Raw genomic sequence first — 7209 nt, forward strand, 5'->3', positions numbered from 1 at the left:
AGCTAGTAAACTAAATGACTAATGGTATCAGGGTTAAGAGAGGGAAAGAGAAGAGAGAAGGCTGTTGCAAAAGGTGACATCCTCTGTTAATGATCAAAGCAATCATAATCCAGGTATTTGCTTGTTACTTTGCCAAAGATTTACAAGTTACCTCTCATTCCAGTTTCTGCTCAAGACAGGGTTTATTGCCCAGAGAAGATCTGTATCTCCAACCTGGATGTTTTTCTGAACTCTGCTACATACCAGGCAGGCACAGATAGCCTTGGTAGGCCACTGGCCAGGAGTGCTCTCTACTAGCTTTGGCTGGTTTAGCAGCTTCAACCGTAACTCTGTACTTAGGGTAGCCACATGTGCATCACCAGGAAAGAGAAATGCATACAGTAATTGGAAAATAATGCAAAGGAGGCTTCTAGATTAAGCAGGGGGGGCACTTCACCCCAAATTTGGGTGAGACCTATTCTCCACTTGTGCTTGCAGTGTGTTTGCTGCAGTCCAGGAAATGCAAAAATAATCACTATGTCGTTTTAAGGGCTTATTTATAGATTTATATGATAAAAAAAGATCTATTGATCTAACTGAATGAAGAAACTGATGCAGCGCTGAAGATCAGAACCACCCCTTCAGCACAATTCTGCAGCATACCTACGCATATGAATGGCCTTGAGATTTTGATAGTACTGTAGCTAGATAAGCGTTTCAAGGTGAAGTATCAAAACTAAATGCTTTCGAGCAAGGGTGTGTCTAGAGCTGCAGAAGTCAAGGACAAAGCATGTAAGGAAAGATTTGTTGACAGGAGTTTTGTAAATCACATGATGGTTTGCAAAGCGGTATGGCCAAACAGCACTTGAAACTTACTGGTGTTGCACAGTTCCACAAAGGTTATTAAGGGCCAGCACGGTGTAATGAAGAGTGTTTGGCTAGGCCTGGGTTTAAACCCCTGCTTGGCCTAGAAGTTAAGTGGGCTTGGTAATGGATGTTCTGCTTCCTGATCATCTCAAGTACAGTACCTTGAAAACCCTATTACGGACACTGTAAGTTGGAGGCAACTTGATAGCACATGGCAACAATGATAATGCTGATTAGCTCAGTTCGTTCGTTTAGTCGTTTAGTCGTGTCTGACTCTTCGTGACCCCATGGACCAGAGCACGCCAGGCCCTCCTGTCTTCCACTGCCTCCCAGAGTTGGGTCAGATTCATGTTGGTTGCTTTGGTGACACTGTCCAACCATCTCATTTTCTGTCGTCCCCTTCTCCTCTTGCCTTCACACTTTCCCAACATCAGGGTCTTTTCCAGGGAGTCTTCTCTTCTCATGAGATGGCTAAAGTATTGGAGCCTCAGCTTCAGGATCTGTCCTTCCAGTGAGCACTCAGGGTTGATTTCCTTTAGAATTGATAGGTTTGTTCTCCTTGCAGTCCAGGGGACTCTCAAGAGCCTCCTCCAGCACCACAATTCAAAGGCATCAGTATGGATTTTATAATTTATGTAACAATATAAGACCTCTCACCCCAGTGGGAAAGACACCGAGCTGTTCAACAGAGTGCTTGTTCAGTCTGCAGTCAAGGATGCTGAGTGTTGCGCAACTTCAAAATCCCTTCCTCTCTCGTCTGACCAATTTTTTACATTTAAACCACTCTTGAAATTGAAAGCCTTTTAGGATACCTGCCTGAGACGACACCTTCAAATAGCGGGTTAACTGTCAGGGCTGCCCTTGAAAAAAATATTGGAAACCAGGGTTTATTAAAGAGCCTGAGAATTCTCTAACAGAAATCCTCAAGCCCTTTCTTAGAGAACAATCATCCCTAAGCGAGCAGGACTTAAATCATGTAAAGCAGGACTAGATAAGCTCAGTTTTATAGCAGGTTCTCAGAGAAAGATTTGAGCAGACAGCAACAATAAGTGCATAACAAGAGCTGAGCCCCTCTGCGATAAAAACTAATAAACAGATCAGCCTTCTGTAAATAAAACATTGGACTGCACAAGAATCAATATAATATTACCTTTATTTTCTCTTTGTTTTCCCCCCAAATATCACCTTTTCTAACTTTCACTTTGATATTATTTCATATGCAAACTGCCTTATTAGTATTGCTTCACTTATATAATGGCTTTAATTTTAGCAGCAAATTTAAGGTTTACAAGGCCGCAAAGATGCATTAAGAAAAGAAGGAGAAGTAGAAAAGAAGGTAGATTGCAGCTGTTTTGCCAAGACACAGTGCTTCTAATCATGACTGCTGTTTTCTTCCTTGTTGCACTGCATGTGGGAGTAGCAGTTCCTGCTTGAAAGTCTGGTAATGACAGTTCCTAACAGAGAGCAAGTGAGCCTGCACTCATACAACACTCTTACAGGTGTGCATATATCTATATACCATCTGTCCATTTCATAAAATCTCACAGTGGTTTACAATATTGCTGCATTCATTCTCTTCTCTATTGTGATTAAGTTATCAATTTGCTTTATTTCAAAAGAAGTTCTAGATTCCTGCTGCCCAGGTCTGGTACAAGCTCTTCCTCCACCTGAAGTGGTAAGAGAAGAATTGCCACACATTGCCCACAAGGATGCTAACCAAGACAGAGGAGAAGGATGATGGCTTATGCCTCCTCATTGCCAACACCCACCTGCCTACCCCAGCCACTCCTTGGCCAGCTATACAAATAATGCTTCAGCTCTTTCTCTGTACCATCTCACCATTGGAACTATCCATTTTTGTCTGCTAATGTTTTAATTCATGAAAAGGATGGATTCATCTTAGTCTGGAGTCTTAGCTTTGATCACTCTATTCTTGACGATCCTGCTAGAAGTCCAGATTTGCAACACAGTCGAGACCTCTCCGAAGAGCATGGTTCTCAGCTTCCCTGACACAATCAAACCCCCTCACAATGTTAAGGTCTGTACCTGAGTGGGTGAATTTGATTTAGGCCATAGTATTTGTCAGTTGACAGAGAAGCGGGAAGACAAGGCAACGAATAAGCCCCCCCAAGCAGATTGTTTGAAATTATAGCAATTCTGTTTAATAAAGGCATTTAATGGGTGAAATCCAGTAGTAAGTTGCAACTGGAGCAGAGTCAATGGAATCTATTCTGCAGATCAATGGAATATACAGAGGAGTTGACCCACCAAATCTACACAGATGGTTCTACTCTAGTTTCAACTTATTACTGGGTTTTAGCCATCGTGGCTTGTTTGTACTTGTTTTGACTCCCAGAGAAAAGTGGGAGATTTGCTTGATGCTACTCAGGTACCCACTACGTGTCAGGAGTGGCAACTTTTCTTGCCAATAAGATAAGTTTGCTTTACATTCCATCAGTCAATTGCTGAGAAAGGAATGGCCAAGGTTCAGCAATGATGACAGCTTGGAATCACATCATTGAACTTCTGTCCTAATGAACCACAAGTCACTGACCCAGATTGAAATATAAGCACAGCTGCTGGTTCATTAGCCAGACCTTATGCTCCAGAAAAGGCACAAATCAGAACACCTGTAACATGAATAAAATATAGTGAATTAAAGTAAAACTCAGACTCTTAAAAATCAACTCAAATCTTAGTTGTTGGAGAGAGGTACAAAGGAAGGGTGATCTGGCCTTCTAATCTACATTTTATAAAGTCATACTCCATGTGAAGGAACCAGCAGAAAAGGTGTTAATCATCTCCTCAAATTATCTGAAATTAACTGATCTGAAAGAAGAGATAAGTGCAATTGGAAAGCCATCTCTGACCAGTGTGAAGAATCTGATCTTGTAACCTTAAAATTTAGGAATATCTTCTGAGAATTACTTGTGTTCCCATGGTATTAGTACACTAGATACACCTGATGAGATTACCGTATGTGTCACTCTCGAAGAAGTTACCATTTAGTCAGTTTCAGGAGGATTCCATCTGATGAGTTGGAAGGACTGAGCCGATATGAGGCCAGCTAGAACAATTGTTCTGTTAAGCAGCACCTAGCAGTAGTTCTGAACTGTTTTATGGTTTTATTGCTTTACCTTGCTATTATGCTGAACTCTGATTGTACCCTGAAACCATACTATTTTGTAAATATAGTGTAGAATCAGATAGCTTTTATTGTTTTCAGTAGAAATGACTCCTAATTGCCTAAATCTTTATGTGGTGTTTTACCACCATCACGGAACTGCTTCACCTTCCCCTCATCCATTAAGCTTGCTTTTTGGATTTATATGTTTTGCTAAAATTCCTGCAATAAAAACAAGATTTTACAGGTACATTTTCACTCAGGCAGCCTAAGGGGTGTTAGTACTAAACCCAGGGTCTTATGCACTTGGAAGTTTTTGAACATTTATGTGGGTTTTACATTTCCCACCTTGCAAGGCTGGCTTGCAACCAGGAGCAACAACCTGTTTGTTTTCTTCTCTCTGGAACATCAAGTGAACAAAGAGACTCAAAAGAATTTGGGAGTAGGGCTCATAGGATGCTTCCCCAAACACTAGCCTGCCTGGCAGACATCCACATCAGGTAAAGCAAGGGTAGTGTGGTTCAGTGGTTCCTCTCCAAGGTGAAACAAGGTTCCTCACACTTCATACATAGGATCCGTCTGACTCAAGGGGTCCTTAATATTTGTTACCTGAAATAGCTGCCTCAGGTTAACTTCTGGAAAGCCTTCCTTTGCCTGTGTACAGTTCTTCTAATTTAAAATCCAGCATTTTTACTGCAAGCACTTGTATTGTTGCTATGAAGTTCACTTTAAAACCTAAGTCCATGGGTCAGATTAGACTTTAAGGATTTGTACAAAATAAAACAAAATGGAACAAAACAGGCTTCAAGGCAGGAAACAATATCAAATGTTTGTCATGTCCAAACCCAGAAACTGAATACTCAGAAGCCTGAGTGTCAAGTGTCATCGTTTTTTAAATTGATGCTAAAGTGCTTACTTTCCTGTACCTTGCCCTCCATGGCAACTAAGTCAAGCTGCTGGGAGAGGCAGATATTAACCTAGTTCACAACAACAACCAAGCAAAGTCCTTAGGTCTTTTAAGGAAAGATGTTAACCCTTTTATGCTAAGGCGCAGAGATGAGGCTGGTCCTTTCATAAGACAGAATGTAACAACTGTTCAAGTAGCAGATACTAGGAGGCAAGAAAAGAGCAGCAAAGTGTCAGAAGATCATTGTGGGAGTATGGCACAGTCCAGATGACATACTAGGGAGTCAGAAGTTGTGAGAGGCATGGGGGAGTGTGGTGGAAACAGGATTTTCCACCTGAGATGCTACAATAGCTTGAAAATCTGAAAGTGGTTTAATCATGTGTAATTAAGTGGCTTAATCATGTACGTATCACTCCTTTGAACAATCATGGTATCTGGAGGCATGGGTTTGTTTGTTTTTTGGTGGGCAGTTGATCTAAGACAACAGCAAGCCAGCTGTCTTCTTTGTGAACTGTAGGTACTGGGAATGTGGTACAGTCTTCCCTCCACCCGATACTGATTTATCTCAAAAGGTAGGAACAAGTGGCACTATTTTTAGCATTTCACATGGTGACAATAGCATTTAGGACTTAGCTTTTTGAAAGTTTAGAACATTCCACACACATTGTCTTTCATTATACAGTAGTTATAACCTGCTCTATGGTCAGGATTGGACCCTGAAGCACTATGTGATTAAAGTCCACTTAAAAAACCCAATATACTGTAGTTTAGGATATATTGTTGTGCAGTGGACAGTAACTTGTTGCAAGCTTTTCCCCCCAGAGCAAGAGACAATTCAGTAATCCTTTATTTATACTAAGCTGACAGGTAGAACAACATTATTCATATCCCCATACTGAATATGATTGTTGACATTGGCTTGTAATTAAACAAAGCAAAACAGCACTAAACTTTCCAGCAGAAACCGCATTTAGCTTTATTCCTTTCTCAGAGCTTCAACTTAATATTTCATCTTTTTCTCTAGTGCCAGCACATACTTCCTCCTTCCCTCGGGACTCCATCCACCTACTCAAAATCCTTTAAAATAGTAACAAGATTTAGCAGCTGTGCAGTCAGGGTGGGTGGGAAAGATTTTTCTTTTAAACTTTAAAGTACACCTTGCTCCCATTTATGCGGTGCTGATTATGCAACTTTATCTTGGTATTTCAAGCTTCACTGAAAATTCTGGGAGAAAGAAAAGGCAGAAGTCAAGTCATGGGATTTACAGATCACGGGATTAAAAGCACAAGATGAGTCCTTGCTAAACCAAGCCAAAGGCCCACCGGATCCATTGTTCTGTTTATACAATGACCAGCCAGATGTCCTTGAGAAACTCTTAATTGGGGCAGGATCACCTCAGCCCTTTTCTGCTTCAGTTGCTTATCCAACTGACCCTCAGAAATATACAGCCTTCACTATGGGATGCATTAATATCTTTTTCCAGAACGGGGGAGGAATTATGTTTTGGACTACAACTCCCAGCATGCAGAGTGGGGGATTCTGGGAGCTGTAGTCCGAAACAGCAGTTTTCTCCTAAGTTCTTAAGAAAGGAATGCCTGGTACCTGTGATCTAATGAGTTGCCACTCATAACACTTATTTGATATTCTTTCATCCCATTTCATCCCTCTTCCCCAATTCAGGAGCCCAACGTGGATTACAAAATGGTGGGTGAGGAATACTGACACCGACAAAACTCGTAATAATATGTAACATCGATTTAAAAAAATTAAATACTGTACTGAGAGCCCGTGTGGTGTACAACACACCAGCACACAAGCTCTCGATCCTTCCTCAACCGAGCTCCGCTTCAAGCCAAAGAGGCCCACTCGAAGCGGTCTGCGCTTGCGCAACAGTCAAGCGCAGACCCCCCTCTCCCCTCCCCTCCCCTCCTCCCTGGGCGGCTCGCGCCCCCACTCTTTGGCGCGCGCACCGAGCGTTGGCTCTTGCCCTCTACCCCTCCCCTCCGCCTCCGTCCACCCGGACTAGGGATAACCGCGCGTGCGCGTTGCCGTCGGGTGAAAGAGAGGCAGCGGGGGCAGCAGCAGGAGGCGGGCCTTAGGCGGGCCAGCAGAAAGGCTGAGGGAGACTTGAGAGGATCCTGGTCAGGAGAATCCCAGACCTCGCAGCCAGAGCGCCGCCTTTTTTTTTTTTTTTTTTTTTTGCCCTTTGCGGCTCCCTCCTCTCCCCGGCTTCATATCACCCGCTCTTTTAAAAAAATACCCCTTTAAGGCTGACGCGCCTCACCTTCCTCTCCTCCTCCCGCCGCCTGAGGTAAACCCCGTCCCTCCTCGA

At 42.7% G+C, this 7209-nt stretch overlaps 1 long non-coding RNA gene across 1 annotated transcript; it reads left to right on the top strand.

Annotated features, from left to right (window-relative positions):
• Positions 1–2255: 2255 nt before the first annotated feature.
• LOC140703272 (uncharacterized) lies at positions 2256–2627 on the top strand. Its single transcript, XR_012082699.2, has 2 exons — positions 2256–2345; positions 2466–2627. It is a non-coding gene; the product is annotated as an uncharacterized LOC140703272 (long non-coding RNA).
• The last annotated feature ends 4582 nt before the right edge of the window (positions 2628–7209 follow it).

The sequence above is a fragment of the Pogona vitticeps genome, chromosome 1 (genome assembly GCF_051106095.1).
Source record: "Pogona vitticeps strain Pit_001003342236 chromosome 1, PviZW2.1, whole genome shotgun sequence".
Classification (NCBI taxonomy): domain Eukaryota; kingdom Metazoa; phylum Chordata; class Lepidosauria; order Squamata; family Agamidae; genus Pogona; species Pogona vitticeps.